At 41.2% G+C, this 16,726-nt stretch overlaps 1 protein-coding gene across 14 annotated transcripts in view; it reads left to right on the forward strand.

Moving 5' to 3' along the window:
* Positions 1-16,726, forward strand: part of INPP4A (inositol polyphosphate-4-phosphatase type I A) — a 130,471-nt gene that overhangs the window by 1,176 nt on the left and 112,569 nt on the right. For 8 of the 14 annotated variants that reach the window (XM_080377283.1, XM_080377273.1, XM_080377284.1 and 5 more), the window contains exon 1: positions 8,358-8,508. The exons of 1 other annotated variant lie outside the window; for it this stretch is intronic. The gene's annotated coding sequence lies outside the window, so the exon portion shown is untranslated. Of the gene's footprint in view, positions 1-264; positions 8,509-16,726 lie in introns of those variants that run through there. 5 more of the 14 variants (XM_080377280.1, XM_080377281.1, XM_080377274.1 and 2 more) reach the window with 3 other exon arrangements.

A 16,726-nucleotide genomic window follows, 5' to 3' on the forward strand; every position in this document is an offset into this window, starting at 1 on the left:
ATATTTCAGATTTTTGCCCATGAATTAAGCTAGATTATGGTAGTGAGTTACAGTAGAAATGCTTTTGCCCTGCCTTTGCTGTACTGGTGCACCATCATCCGTTTCACGTGGCTTTGATGGAGCAGTGTAAGAATGAAGTTGCAGCTTTGTCCCAGGAGTGTACATGTTCCTCCATACAAGGAGTGAAGCCAACATATGCAGGTTAGCGCTCAGCATGGACTACATAGATGGTACAGGGGCTTTTGTCTGGACTATGTTGCCAGTAGCTCTTCATCTGCAGACCAATATGATTATTTCTGCAGAAGTCGGTAGTATTGAACTTGTCTATGTTGGCAGTAAAGAGCCAGCTGGGAAGGTCTTGCTGGGTTACTTTTCAAGCAGCAGAAGCAGAGACACTTCTGTGTTTGTATGTCCTCAAACTCTAAAGCAAGGGAGATGAGGTAGCAGAACCCTGTTGTCCTGAAAGCACGATTAGTAGTTTCCCCTTGAGGAACCACCATTTGCTAATGCTTTTTTTCAAAAACTCTTCATTTAAAAACTTAGTAAGTTTTTTTCCTGCTTCTGAAGATTTTATTTCAACGGGCTGCCTTGCTTCTAGGAACTCAGAAAATGCAGTATCTTGCCAATTTTTTTTCACAGGTCTATCTGTCTGACTCTCAGTGCAAATGTTAGGCAGGAACAAATGGGAGGGTGGGGTGCGACATACATGTATTTTTGGCAAGAACTTTAAATTTGGTATTTTTAAATTTAGAAGTTCTGGCACTTTCCAAACTTTGAGGTGGATGTGACCTCTTTTATTCACTGCTCTCTGCTGGCAGTACCAAGCTGTTACCAGCTCGTGATTTCAGTGCTGTTTTCAAGTATCTCTATCTAGGCTATATACATTTTTCTTGAAACATGACAACTTTGCCTGTGATTTAATTTATTTTTAATCAGCTAATTTTGACTTAATCTGTAGTGGGTGGTAGCTTGTAGGGATCCATGGAGAAACAGTCCCTGCCAAAATGTGGCAAAAGAGCTGTGTGATCTTCAGAGGGCGTTTGGTTCTGTTACTGAAGACAGTGACCTCTGCAGAAGTTTACTTGTCTTGCTTGCTGTCAGCTGAGACAGAAGGCTGTACCCCTAGTAGGGTAGTAGAATTTTCAGTCTTCAGATCTCAGATATATGGAAGGTTGGACATCCTCAGTGGTCTCTTAGACCTGTTTAAGTCCAGTCTGGTTGCACAGGTGCTGTGTTAAATGGAAGAAGTTCTCCCTGTGGAGTGAAATGGGTGCTCTGTTTCCTGTATGTTCTGGGCTCCTTAATCTCCGTATTATTGTACTGGAATTAGGAAGGAAAATAAGAAGGCCAGGGACCCCTTTTTGGTTTTAGTTTCATTGTTAAGATTTAGTTAAGGATTCTGGCATGTACTTTGTTACATCAAATTTTCATTACCTAATTGCTAGTACATAAAATACACCTTTAGAATATAAGACTACCTCTTGGACCCACTTTGTAGATTACTTGTTGGAAAAACTTCCGTGTTTCTTGCCAGTATGTGGAGAGCCATTGCCTTGCTTGGAGATGAAGTTTGAAACCTCTACCTGTTGTCCTTGAAGAGAGAGAGTAGATAAATAATGCAGGCAGCGTAGCTCAGAGCTCTCTTACGTGCTTTTTGCTTCTGCTTGTCACTTCCCATCCTGTTTCTTTTCTGACAGACTGGATTTCCTCTCTATTGTTGGGTTATCTACCTAAATCTCAAACAGATATCCTTTGCAGAAACGCTGTTGAAAAATGTTGACCTTGGAAGAAGAAAGCTTTGGAGTGTCCACGTCTGTCAGAGAGATAGGCATAGCCTCAAATGTGTTTAAATCATACCTCTTGCTGCTTAACCTAATATGATAAGCTCTTTACTATAGATGAAGTTGATTCTTCTGACTTGTGGTTAGAAGGAGGATTTTCCTTTTCCCACTTCACAGCTGCTTCCTGCTGCCGCTGCTCTCCTTCCTTTGCTTCCCACGTTGCGTTCTCTGCAGCACTCCGGTTACTGTAGGGGAAGTGTCGCCACAGATTGGCAGTGTGCGAGGCAAAACCAAAGAAGAACCGTGGTAAAGCAGGTTGAGAACGAAGTGTGGACCAAGTGAAGTAAGGAATATAACAGGGGCATTTATAAATTAGGGACCTGACTGAGAGGAGGGCATGTGTCTGGGCTGCGCAGGGATGTGGTAGGGTCGTAGCCAGCTTTTGTGGTTTGTATGGCTTGTGGTGAGGGAGGTGTGCAGTAGATAACAGAAGGCGAACTCCCCAGACTTCCCCAGCAGTTGCTGCTGTATTTTCCCTGTTTCAGAAACTGGGGTTAAGGATGTTGCATCTGCCAGCACAGGTGGATGTTGAGCTGCCACTTCTGTCAGCCCACTGAGCCAGCCACTCTTCTGTCTCACAGAGGAAGGGAGGTGCCAGCACTGCAGAAATATGTTAGCCCTTCTTGAAAACAACGTTTAAAAGCTGTAATAAAGTGTATTCACTCAGCAAGAAGGCTATCCCTGGCTGTTTATACTTCCACTGAGTGTGAATTTTATGGTATTTTTACCAAATATGCCATGAAGAGTAAATAGGGGGATTAAAGTACCAAGGTACATCCGAACTTGGCTAAAATCATCTTGATGAAATACGGGAGGGTAACAGTTTCCCCCCTGATATTCAGGCAAGTTCAGGTCTTGATCTTGGATGTAGGAGACTTTCTGCGCAGCTTATGGAGTGAACATGTGCATCTGTATTCACTGAAAGTGCTCACGGCATACAGCAGTGAGATACCACTAAGACCTTACATGAAATAACTTCAAAATGGTATTTTGAAAAAGACATCCGTGAGCTGTTAGGTGTAGACTTGGCCCACTTGTGGGAGTATAACCCCTTTGATAGTCTTGTATTTTTCATTAAGGCCTGCATCTTGTTTGTGGCCTACCGCTCTTGCCATGCTGACGGAGAAGCCTGCTGTGTGAGAGGTGACGCTGTCGAAATACAGCTGTATTCTTCCAGCTTGTTGCAGGCAGAACAGATTTTGTGGAGGAGATAACTGAGCGAGGTAAAAGGGATTAAGAGGCATGGGAGAAAAGGAGTGTACATATAGAGGGGGGACATGAAGGGAAGAGCAGGGAGGATGAGAGAGTAGGTGGCCCACAGCGGAAAGAGGAGAGTGATAGAAAAATGCACGCGGTGTGTTTCTGATCTATGTTCATAGCACTCTCCGGTGGAGCACTTCAGAACTGTAGTTTCTGCAAAAAATGTTTCTGTACCTGTACCTCCAGCTGGTGTGTGCTTAGGGAGAATGCAAAAGCAGGGGCTAGGCTTTAGAGCTGGGCTTCCCTGGCATATGGATCCTGGACCCGAACATATGGGAAGCGCGAGGGGCCGTGCTGCTCTGAGTGAGAACCTGCAGACAAGGGCCCGGTACGGGGTTTGTGTGCTGCTGACTGCCATTGCTGGATGCATTAGAGAAGCTGGGGTTGTCTGCTCTCACATGCAAGAAGTATGGAAATAAGATTCCATGTGCAACCTCAGCTCTCTGTTCTATGCTGTCTTCCCAATAAGCAAGCCCGCTTGCTTGAGAAAATGATATTTCTTACCATCCCTCTAAACTTTTATAAGAATAGTTATTCTTTCCAAGATATGACTAATTACAGGAAGCGTCTATGTACAGATGTTGCAAATCTTCGGAAACTGCACGCCTCAATTCCTTGGGGCAGTTTACAGCTAAGGTACCCTTGCTGCAGTGTAGCAAACTGTACAGAATTCTATAAATATAATCAGTGCCTACGAATGCCTCGCAAATGCCCAGTTTCTTCCTTTTTTACAAGGCTAAGAAGTCCAGGTTAATTCTGTGTTCGAGTAGCTGTTTTACCAGGTGGTACCCTGCTGCATCACTGAGGTTTCCGTAACTTCCTTGCAGTTACAGAAGCACTTACAAGTAAAATGAGCTGTGCTTTGAAAGAATTTGATGCTTGGAATTTCTCCTTGCGATGAGTAGGACAAGTCTTTAAGGTAAACAGTGGAGGCACAGAGCATACTAGATTTGCTGAGGATTTGTTCTTCCACTCATTCTCTGTCACTAAATCTGTTGTGTTGGGGAAAGTGCAGTGCTGGACTTACTGCTAGGGTTAGGCATTGGATCTTTCTGTAATTCTGGTTTGTGTTTGTTTAAGCCTTAACCCTTGCAGTCTGAAGTGCGGTTTCAGGCTTTAGAAGAAATTTTCAAGAATTGTCCAGTCTTTAAGACTTATAATAAGACTTCAGAATTAAATTGCTTTGTGTAAGGTGTCTTAAAAATACTTACCTGCTTGGAATCTGTGCTGTTCTTTTTCTACGTTGTCTCTGTGATGACCGGTATTAAGGGAGTAGTTTTTCTTAGGTTGCTAAGCCTCTAATTGTTCTAGTGCTCTTTAGAAAAACAACTTGAGGTTTTTTTGAGTGTTGCTCAGAATGAAGTAGTTATTGGTAGACCCTCTCATGATATGCACCCCACTCCCCACCCCCCCGTTATCCACCTGGATTTCTCTGTGCATCTTGCGGTGTTTTGTCTTGTCTTGCCACCAACGGTTCTTTTGATCCTGTAGCTACTTTTAACTTTCACTCGGCTGAAAATTACTGTGCCTCCCACAGCAGGGCAGGTGGAAAGAAATGTGTGCCTGCACTTCAGCAACTCTCGTGCAAAGTTCAGTGGCTTAATTTAAACTGTTGGTTTGACATTTCTGAAGAGCGGTCCACTCAATCTGGTCCAGTGACTTTGCTTGGGAGGCCATAAACTTGAACAGCAGCGTGGTAATATCTTCAGTCACCAGAGCTACTTGCCTAGCTCAGTGTGTGCCACTTTTTGGTTATATTTTTACCATAAAGCGGTAAGTATTAGAACATTGTTAATTTTGATAGCAGTTCTGAAAATGTCAGAATTTACTGAAGATTACAGCATTTGTTTTTTAAAAAGGTGCTTGTGTATTGTCTTGTGGAAGATGTTATGTATAAAATGAAAAATCTGGGATGAGTCTTCCTGTCCAGGTCCAGAAATCTGTAGAGCATTTCTCAGGTGCTTTGTGAGTACGGACATCGTCTGCACAAGAGAATTATGCTGTGGGTATCTTAACCCTTCCAGTTTTTATGGGTCACTTTTTAAAGTTTAAAATTGTACAGTATCACACAGACAGATATAGCAACAATTAATACGAGACCAGTAGATAATACTGTCAGTAGAAAAGTCACGTATGTCTAGCCATGTTTAAAAGTCAGTGCACAGCCGAAAGCTAGGAGGTAGCCTTGAGTGACAAACTTAACTCCCTGTGCGCTTGTGAACTTGCTCTGCTGTCCAGTTGCATACTTCTAGAAACATGGATGAACATGGTCCTTGAGGTTTTCTAGTCGTCATAACTATTGCTCCCAAAGTGTGGGTGAATCATCTCTCACAATTTCTGGGATTGGCAGAAGCGTGGAAGTGTTTGGCATTATTGGTTCCATGCTGAATGGGAAGCAGTGCTGCCCCAGACAAACAAGATGGTTATAGTCAGGAGGACAGTATTTTAAACCACAAGTGACCTACCCTGCTGACACAATAGCTGACTTAAAAGATCAGTCCATGTAACCACAGTTTGGCCTCATGGGTTCCAATTATGCTGAAACTTTACTTAGGTGATCTGCTCCTCTGTGTTGTATTTAATGCACAGGAGGGGCCTAATGTGGGGATGAACCATGCAGTCAAGGGCATCAGTGAGTGTGACAGCTTTATTTGTTGCAGAAATTGGAAGTTGTACAGTGATCAAAACAGGGGGGATTGAAGGAAGAGCAGGACAAGGTGGTTTTCTAAGTGAGAGCTGCATCCTTCTGGAGGCCTGGGACACAACCCTACCGCTCCCTGCAGTTCCTGTGTGGCGCAAGGCAAGACTTTAAAAATTGTGCTTTTGCCATTGGTCAATATTTCTGGGTTTGGATGCCTGATCTAAGATCCAGTTTCAGTTTTACAGAACTGCTAAGCCCTCCCAGCTATTTCTTCATATGTTACGTAAAAGACTGTATACTTCCAAAGTTGAAACATGGAATGTCTTGAGTCGGATGTCCCAAGCTAGTTGATACTTTATTCTTTCTGCAGAAGAAGGCTGGTTCTCCCTTGAAGTCTGCGTCCAGTATCTCTCCCATTCCCACAGCTGGTTACCAGCCTCCTTGCATCAGCTTAGGCTGCCTGCCTTGGGTTTCCTCCTGATGCTGCTTCTCCAGTGTCTTTGATCTGCCTATACCTGTCTGTTCCTCAGCTCTTTATTGCAATGATTCCTCCCAGCCAAGTAATTTCTGACTTTATTTCTACCCCCAAACTTCAGTCCTGGTCTTTTGACACCTTCGTTTTCTTTAAGCCAACTTTGCCAGTATTGCTCTTCAGATCTATTACTTCTTCCTCTGCTCCTTTGGTTTCGTTGTTTTTCCCCATGCTTTTGAATTTGATATTTTTTTCATAGTCCCGAAGGTTTGTCCTAAGATACAAGGTCTGTTGGCCCAGTTCAATGTTCAACCAAACTGATGTTGAATGTTTATTAAAAGAAACTGTTTTCTGAACCCCATGGGCTGGAGCAGTGAGCCTGCTTATAGGGCAGTGCATGTGCGCTTAGGTCACCTTTGGAAATCAGGAGTACTCAGGTTTTTGGAATCTTTGGAGATTTTAGTTGTGAGTGATTCTCTACAGGATCTGTGTTTACTGTGATTTTTAAAAGAATTTGGGTAGAAGGGAAAGACTGCCAGGTTTTTTTGTTTTTTAAATTTATGCAAAACATTGTTCCTTTAGCCCTTACTCTTGGCAGCAGCTGAACTGTTTTAGCTGAAGCTAGTGATTATTCTTTAAAAATCAGTCTGAGGCAAACACTCAGCATGAAAAATTTCTGGGCACACACTTTGGGAAAATGTAAGCCACTGAAAACAGTCTTTTAAGAAGTGGAGTTGAACAGCCATAGTTATGGGTGGTGATGCTACTGGTCCCACCTTCTGATTGCTTCTCTCTTGCTGAAGGATTAGAAAGTGCTTCACAAAGTGTTAATTCACTTCATATGATCCTCTGTGTCTCGGCTATTGTGCAGTGACACAACAGCATCATGTTTGGCATGCAGTGGCATATAAGAGGTTTTAAAACAATGTGGGACTAGTGATGGCATATAAATGACTTGTCTGTTAGAAAATGGGGGAAATCTTGCATAGCAAGGAACTGCTTTCAATGTAGCCAGAGACTTTCCTACTCTTCCCCTTTTAGTAAGAATGGTGGAAATGTTGACTTGCATCTTCGTATATATGATATATATCAAAACTATTTCTCTCCCCAGGCAATGTACCTTTCCCAACCAACTGTGAGGAAGCATTTATTGAGCACTAACTCAGAACGTATGGGTACTGCCATCTAAGTTGTCTGCATTATTTAGGGGGTTTTTTCAAGTAATAGACAGACTTCATCTTAGAAAGAATATAAGAGTTGAGAAAACTACATATGCTCTGACTGAATCTTTTTGACAGTATGTTTCTTTTGGCAAGAACAGATTACCCAGGAATAGTTATTTTTTCCTGTTGGTTTGACCCAATCTATATTTTAGTAAAATTACCCTTTCCAAGAAGTATCAGTAAGAACTGTATTTCTGGTAGAAGTACCAGCGGCTACAGGAGCGGTGCCTGAGCCACAGGCTTCCAACGTGATCTGTAGATTTACTGCTTCTCTTGAGCTAGAGATGGATATGGAACAGTCCTTGTTAATTCTACATCAGGTTCTCACATAGCTTTCTATCTTTGCGATTTCTGCGTCACGGTGTCTGAAATGTTCTGTACTTAATATATTAATGGTAGGTTACTGTTCTGTGTTCCCAAGAGGCTTTCCAGCTGGGAGCAAGTAATCTGTTATGACCAGAAGGTTATAGACTATAAAAAGAGAGCACAGCAGAACAGTCAGTCAAGAAATCTATGTGAAAGCTTTTATAATGAGTGAATCTGCAAGGAGAGTTTTGGATGTGTGTGCTCTATTCAATTTTGAGAACACTTCAGATTAAATGTCTAGTTAATATGTTGAATGAACATGCTTACATGAGATATTTAGCAGTTCTCTTGTATAGCCTAAGTAGCCCAGTTACAGTAGAGCAGTAAGTGTCCAGGTGCTGTCAGGAACTGGGAACTTCAGTACCCTGCAGACTTGGATGTGAACTGAGCAATTGTATTAAAATCTTGTAGGTAAAGGAAGCATGCTGCTGAAAATGGACTGGTGAGATGTAAATGAAGCCATTAGAAGTCATCACAGGCTCACTGTTGGCTCTTTGTATGTGAACTGTGCCGCTTTTCAGTGACTGCATTATGCCTGTTACTTCTCAACAGGATAATACCGCCCTGGGAGAAGAGACGCTGGTGTAGTGGAGGCTTCTGCTCTGTTGTGTAGAAGCAACTCAGCAATTAGAGTAGCTGCTAAGCACAGGGAGACTTTTGAGAGCTGCTCTAAAAACACTGCTCTTCAGTCCCAGCAGAAGGCAGGTATGTGGGGAGACAATGGGGAGTGAATTGTGAGGATCAGTGTTTTTCTAGTGAGATATCCCTTCTCAGGAAGAGCAGTGAAAACTTCTGCTGTTTTGTTATGTGAATGTCGTGTCTCATCTAGATGTTTCAGGGGCTAAAGACCTGGCATAGGAATAAAAATTCTTTATTTCTGTGGTTCTCTTAGGTTGCATCCTTGTTCTGTTTCCTTTCTGTTGCTCTGAAGGGATAAAAGCAAGTTCCCCCCTGGTTTCCCTTACCTCAGAGTTATCTCAGGGTGCTGCAGCTCGGAAAGTACTACATTAGTTCTTACTCTTGGAACAGTAGTGTCCTGTTGTATTACCATCTTGCTGTAGCAGTCCAGGGTTGCTTTGAACATCTCTCGTCTAGCTTTGGAGCATTAAAATCCCCAAAATATTTGCTCCTGGGGTGTCTGTTGCTGTGTGAAGAAAGAAGCCAGCAACACAATCCTCTCCACTGACATATATATGAACAGGATAGTTCATCCCAGGAGTTACCATTGGAACCTGCCTTAGGGATTCATGGTGCAAAATTCCGCACAGAGTGCCAGTTTGGTGCCGACATCATATTTGTGTGTATTGTATCTACCTGGAACATCTACAAAGTGAAAGGTTAGTGAAATGCAAACAAATCCATTTTATGGTATTTCTGCAGCAGAGCAGTATCAGGAGCTACACAGTCTCTGAAGTAGAGGTTTTGAGCCAAATGTTTCATGGGAAGCATTTACTTTCAGGCTGCTCCTGTAGCCAGTACTCTGACCCTCCCTGTTGTGATGAGTGCCCTCTCAGAAGCATTCTGAGGTTCTGAGAGCACAGTGTACCCCAGTAATTTCCACCTGGGGCCTGCTACTGAGATACATAAATTAGACCTTGCCAACAGTTGGCCTAATTTAAACTGTAATGTCTAAGGACTGGAGGACGCAAGAAGTGGTAAAATAAAATAATCTATATTCTTGCCCTTTTTTTGGTTTATTGTTTAGCATCTGGGATGGAGAGCCCATGAACACATACGCCTCTAGGGAGGGTAATGTGTGGCTCTGGAAGGAGAAGAGCTTCGGTTCACCTAAAAGTGTCAAGAGCTCGGAGAATAAAAAAGAAAATATGCATTAGGTCTATAACTAGAAGGTAGTGGGGATTTTTTTTTTCAATGGTCCTTTTTTGCTGCAGTTAGGCTTGCAGATTAGTATTAGACTAGAATTGATACCGTTTGAAGTGGTGAAGCCATGAAGGTGGCAAGAGATATACCTGAACAGAAAGGGTACTTGCAGAGCACAAGTTGAGAGGCATGAGCTCTCTGTGAAAGTTTGACAGGATTGGGAAAAGCCATATTTATGAGTTGTAGGCAAACAGACTTTTAAATACCTTTACATTAATTTATGGAGAAGATAGGGAAAATATAATTTACCTGTCATTATTTTTATGATGCAGCTGATGGGGAGGAGATGATGAAAGACCCTCTAGATTTATGGTCAAAGATCATGAGAGCATAATTTAGAGAACTGTGAGAAGCAAGGCTTGAAAAAACAAAACAAACAAAAAAAAAAAACCAAGAAAAAAACCAAGGAAGAGGAACAGTGAACTCTGAGGGAACTTTGGTATTACTGAATTCACAGAATTAGCAGTCAGAAACTGAAATCACCCAAAAGTCTAAAAATTGGAGATTTGCATTTCTCAGAAAGAAAATGAAAGGAGAAGCAGCCCTCTGCACGAATGTTCAAAATACTGAACAAATGCTTGAAAGGAATACCTTCAAGGCACTGTGTGAATTAGAGGGTCTAGTACAGAGGCTGTGTAGAATTCCTAAGTGATAGAATTTCCTGTATTTTCTGAATCAGCCTCCTAAAGCATAACAGGAAAAAAGAAAGGCAGAAAGTGAAACATGAGGTTCCCATGTTGACTGCTACAGATAACTAAATTAAAGAAAACTATTAATAGCAGTTGATACAGATAGAAATAACATTTCACTTTGCATGATTATCCTAAAATACTGTGTCTCAGATGCTTTGATCTTAGTGATGCTGATTAATATAAAAACTTCTTTAATGGTTACCCTGTGGGTAGAAAGACATGCAAATGTAGTTAATTTCCAGAGAGGAAGAGAGGTGACTTACGAATAAAACTATGGTTGCCCAATTGACTGTGTCTTCAACAAGCCATTGACACCAAAGAAATGGCTTGTTATCCTGTTGTCAGTAATCCACAGTCGTGATCTCAGCTTTCCTGTTTCCATCAGCAGCAAGATACATACCAGTTTCTTCTCTCTTGGCCCAAAGAACAGCTCTTTACTTCTGACTGAACGCTGGTTTAGGATGTTTCTTAAGGTGGGACTCATGTGGCTGTTGTGCGTTTGCGCTGGAACTTTGATGCATTGCTAAAATGTTAGCTTGTAGTCCTTTCTGTCTGGTAGGTCTGAGTGCCATGGCATATTGGATGTAAAAGGGTTTTTGTTTCCTACTGAACCCAGATTAAGAGGGTAACATCCCATGAGTAAGCAACTCCTCTGTCCCCCTCTAGACTAGGCAGCATGAGGGTTGGTTCTGGTCAGAGGAACAGCCTCTGCCTCTGAAGAGCTGTTTCCCATCCTTCCTGAAGCGAAAGCCTTCCCAGGCTCTCAAATGGAAGTCAGCCCCCTGCCCCATCTGGTCGCTTGCCTCTCTGTTTACTTTTGAACAGCTGTTGCACCCCTTTAACAAGGTGAACGGGTGTGTGTTGAGGAATGGTTTGGTTAATAGTATTTAAATGCATTGTGCAGGTGGGTAACTGTAGGGAAAAGATCGTTTTGGTTGCTTTTTTTAGTGGAGGTACTTTGTAATAGAGTCTTGCGTTTGCCTGAGGTTACTGTTTGCAGACAGGAGTGAGGTGTCATGATGCAGGATATATTTGTGCTTTCCTGTTGTGGTATGTGTGCTGGGTGTAGACCTGGTTTTCTCCTAAATGACGTGTTGCACGGGGCTGAGAGCAGGCATTGTGAGTAAGGTAATGGGGGAGGTAGCTGAAGGTTGAAAAGGAAGATAAAGCTACATATTTCCTTTTTACGGTCGGGTAGTTTTGTTTTGTTGTTTTTTTACATGGTTTTGGGCATTCATTTGAATATTCTTAAATAACATTTAGTGAAGATTTGTGTGCGAAAAGGTGACTGTGCTTGTGTGTGTATATAGCATGTGCTCATTTTTATCAAAATACCAGCAGGGTTGATAACCTTTCTCTTCTAGTGACAGCCCAGCTAAAGCCATTTTCCATGTTGCCTTTCAGGCACGTGTGCTGCTCTTGTCCCTCCAATTTTACACTAAGAAACTCTGCCATATGCTGTTCAGACCTGATATTCTAGCTCAGTGTGCTTCAGATGCTCAAAAAAGTCCTTTCCCAGAGACCGCCTCTTCTGTCACATTTACATTTGACAGTGATATTTTGGTACTGATGAATGTGTATGACATTGCGTTTATTGGGTGCTTAGTTTCTCCTCAGCATTGAGTATTTGGTGCTAGCAAGGGTGGAAATAGGGGCAGGGTCTAGGCTCAAAAAGAGAAGTGTTCCTGGCAGTAATGGCCAGTGTGGAAATCCTTGAAATGACACGTGATGAGCAAGTTCGTAAGATGAATAGTAAGGGAGCGGTCTCCTCTGGAGAAAAGGAGGGACATGAAGCTGGAGTTGGAGGTCTGTGATGTCCCTGTGATTTTTAGTGGAAAATGTGGTGGTCAGGGGAATAATGAGAGGGACCTGTTGGAAGGCTTTGGAAATGTGATACTGTCAGGCTGATTGGCCTACTTTTCCTCTGAAAAGGATTTGGTTAACAACTGTGTGAAAATGTACCAAATGAAAGTGTAGCTCCACATAGCAGCAGCAGTCCCTACCTGTCGGAGCTGGAGTTTCTCTCTTCCATCTGCTTGAATCTGAATCTGTTGCTGGCAGCAGTTCAACCTCCAGACTTAAAACCGAATTTCCATATTCAGAGCACTAGATGTTGGCTTTCAGATGGAAGTAGAGACAAGTTATCTAGTAAAGAGTCACAGAAAATCTGCTGCTGTCTGCACCTTCACTTTGCTGATACCACAGCTTTTAATATTGCACTCTTAATTAGCTTTATGCCCTGCTTCCATTTCTTGGTGCCAGGAGAATGCTTGAAGCGATGTGGGTTTGCTCCTGTTGTTGAAGTACTGATTTCAGGCAAAGTTGAAAGGCAAGTGTGGGGGAGAAACATTGTTGCAGTTTGGTAACATGTTTAAATAATTATTGTTTTGAGGTGTGATGTCTCAAAACCAGTTGTCTGTATTTTTAATAGAAGTCTTTTTTTTTTTTTTTTTTTTTAGTTTGTTGTTAATATAAGAATATTTTGGTTTTATGAAAAGTGCATGCAACACTTGAGATGACATTGCGTAGATTATCTATTTTTAATGCCAGAGTTTTAGCCTCTCTAGAACAAGATATTTACTTAATCATACTCTGTTGGATCTTATCTTCTTCTTTTCCCACCCGTCTTTTTCACCCACAGTTTAAATGGCTGGCTAAGGATGTGTTCTTTAGATGCATTAGCATGAAATTTTGCAGATGGCCACTAGTCTTAATACATGTGAAGCTGTGATCACAGTTTTCTAAACAGTGCCAGAGATGCTGAATTATGTTTGCAATATTGCCAAATCTCTTTAATCAGTCTTGACTGAAAAAATGATGGCATAAATCCCAGATTAGTAATGGTGCTTCAGTGAGTCATTAGCAGTGGTTGTCTAGATCTGATTGTAAAAGATACTTTTTACAGATGTAAATGAGCCAGTGCAGGGCAGAAATGGAACTGCTCTGGTGTGGCTTAGGTAGAGACATTTTTAGGTTCTTGGGCATCTATGAGAAGATGTAATAATTTGCTCGACATAGTATTTTGTAGCTGGAATCTAGAATGGAATGCTTTCTGCTGAAAATAATTTATAACTCAGTTCAGGTGCCGTTTCTCTGTTGTTGCATCAGCTGTTTGAGCTGAGACTAGAGCAGAGTGGAGAAATGTGGCTTAGCCCAACATCCTGGTGAGGTGGTAATTGCACAAGCAACCATAGACTCCCGCTAATGGTGGCTAAACAAGGCAACCCATATGGTGGGGAGGGAGCACGGGGGCCTGGATTGTGTGTGCACATACATTTTAGTGGTAGGGGTCAGTACTGGGGACCTTCATCTTCCCTGTCCCTGCTTTGCTGGGAATAGGAGGGGAAGGGCTGTCTGTGTGTTGCCTGCCCTGAGTGGAGAGCCCCTCTCTGCCACTCACAGTGGTACCCACAGGTACCAGTGCCAGGCCAAAGTGCACAGTAGAAATGTTTCATGCTAAACTAAAATATAAACGCTCATCTGCAAGGACTTTCAAGCTTGCAGTGTTGTCTCTGTAATGAGAATGTTGGGGGACATTGGTGGTGGTGATTTTAGGCTGGTTATCAGCTGTGTAAGAGAATTGTCCATTGCAAAAGGATTTTGTGCAGCTCTGATACAAACCAGGTCTCCTCTTGTGAGGCCGAAGGTGTTTGTGAATGTGGTTGGTTGGGCTTTTTTGGTTGGTTTTTTTTTTTTTTTTGGTTAAAGTTTTGAACTGCTGAAAGGTTGTGTTTTGACACCTTAGAGGGATTAAGTCTTAAACAAATAGTGTATGAAGTTTGAGCAACAACAGCATATTTTCCTTCACGCTACAGGTCTTGAACTGGAAGGCCTGTTTTTAATGAAAAAAGACATCTACACAGAAAAAAGGCCTCTTTGTTTAGGTCACCTTAGTTTCATACAAGTATTAAAACGATCATTTGCAAAGCTCCTGTCCAGAAATATTTCTTAATTATGCAGGCTTAAGCGAGCAACATGATTAAACTTTTTCCTTTATTCAGACTAAGAACTTTGTTTGAAGAACATGAATCACTTGTCTTCTGCTTGGATTGAATGCTTCTTCTTTTAAAGCAGTCTATTTCTGCTCGCTAAACAAGAAACAGGAAAGTGAAATGTTCAGTGTTTAAATCCTACTTGGAAACATCTGCATGAAAAAAATTATGTACATTTTTTTCTAGACATGTGCTCAAGTTGTAAGAGAAAGGATATAATAGGCTTTACTTTTAGCAGCAATGATGTGTCAGTTATTTTTCACCTTGCATTTTGTCTGGACTCTTTGAATGGTGATCACTTTTATATGTGCAGACATATATTTCTAAGATATTTGTTTAATGTTTCACTCTTGATATCTAACAGTCTTACTGTTAGAAACAGAATTTTACATTTGTATGCCAAAGTTTCAAGGCCAATATCCATGAAATAGCAGTATTTCATTGAACCAAAGTTTCAGTGACATCTGTGGTATCATATACTTTCCAAATTCTTTAGCAATTGTATGTTCCAGGTTTTAGAGAAAAGTGTTTTCTCAACTAAAATTGCAGCAAAGCTTGAAATCTAACTTTTGATGTAGGTGTTAACAATTCTGTTTTCTAACATACCTCCAATAAATGAAAGTTCAATACTATTTTGCCTGTGTTACAGTAGTAAAAATCAACTATTTAGTAAAAGCTCTGTAAAATCACTAATTGTTAAGCCAAAGTATAGTGTCTTGGACAGTAGAAATACTTGGAGATCTCAAGATGGAAATAATCTGGGGCTTTCTTCACAAAGCAGATGCAGGAAGTTTTGTATTTTTGTATTGTCACTGATCAAGTTTATAATTACAAAACAAACAAACCAACAGTAAATGTGGCAGCACGCTTATTTCTATTTTGTGAAGAAAATAATTGTAGAGATGTCATGATTTAAGTTACCATTTTCACAGGATTTTTAGAAATTTCCTGTATTTTTGTTTTTTAGATTGTTATTTCAGATTGTCTTTGACTTTATAGTTAGTGAAAAACAAAATATTCAAGAAAAACAGTAAGTTTCTGGAGTTTATATATCTCACTGAAGTATATTTTTATATTTGACTTTGAGATGTTTTCTTGATGAAGGAAATGCAAACTACTTCAGACCAAGCATGGGACAACAGTATCTGTAAGCTAGTCAAATTCCTTGGTGGTTTTTCTTCAGTGACTTTAGTTCAAATAGAAGGGAAAAACTATATTCTCATGTATAATTAATAGATATCAACATCTATTTGTACAAAGATGGTTTCTACATAAACACACATCCTGTACTCTGGCTTTGTGACAGTTCTGTATTTCTGTGTGGTTTTATTTTGGCGTGCTGTAAAACCCTGAATTTTGTTTCAGATGCTAAACTTGTTCCGATCATTCTTCCCCCCCCCCCGACAATTCTAAACGTAATTAAATGTATTGCACTGTATTATTTCAGTGTGGGTTTTTTTTCTTCTTTCTTTCATCCTTCCTCCCTTTTTAAGTAAAGAAAACAAATCCCACAAATCTCATTTAATATTTTTGGATTCCCACATCTATTTATGGCTGCTTGCATCATGGGGGAAAAAATGCAACATGGCTCATAGGATGGTGAAATAAAAGGCTATATGTGGCTGTTAACTGGTGAGAGTTTCAGTCCTTTTGGAATATCCCAAGAAAAAGTATAAGGGCAAACATAGTAGTTCTTTAGGTTTTGGGGTGGTTTTGTTCATTTTTTGGTACAAGTCACTATCTATGTTAGAAGCTGCAGGCTTTCCGCTCCTTTACTGCCTCTGATTTTGTCCAAAGTGATTGCTGATAGCAGGGATGAACAGCTGTGGGTGGACAGAACCCAGTCTGTGACCCCCAGCAGTGCAAGAGGAGATGTGTCAGCCTCACAAAGAAAGCACTGTGGCGCTGGGCCGAGTGTTCAGCATTTCCCTTAGTTCTGTTAGTTCTTAACGTACGCAGCACAAGCGTGTGAAGTTATGCTGCGTATGGACTGTGGGTTTCCTAGGTTGTTATGCCGGGTACTTCTTTAGTCAGCTGTCTCTTTCTGGACAGCTGAATGAGGCTAGGGGTACTGGATTTGGTAGGTGTGTTTTGAATGTAAGTTTGGTTTTACAGAGGGATGCCAAGTGTATGACAGTTGCTGTTTGTTACAGTGCAATCAGTAATGATCTTGCTTTGGAAAAAGTATGTGTTCTTTCCCATGCAGTGTGAATGCAGGCTTTAAGACACAAAATATTCTTGATGCCCGAGACATTGAAATGAGTGCTTTCTTATTACTCGAGGAAAACAAAGTATAAAAAAGGAGACAACTCTTGATGGTAAATTATTAAGATAATTTATTTGCTGGACAGAATTGTT

Source organism: Falco punctatus, assembly GCF_963210335.1.
Source record: "Falco punctatus genome assembly, chromosome: 2".
In the NCBI taxonomy this organism is placed as follows: domain Eukaryota; kingdom Metazoa; phylum Chordata; class Aves; order Falconiformes; family Falconidae; genus Falco; species Falco punctatus.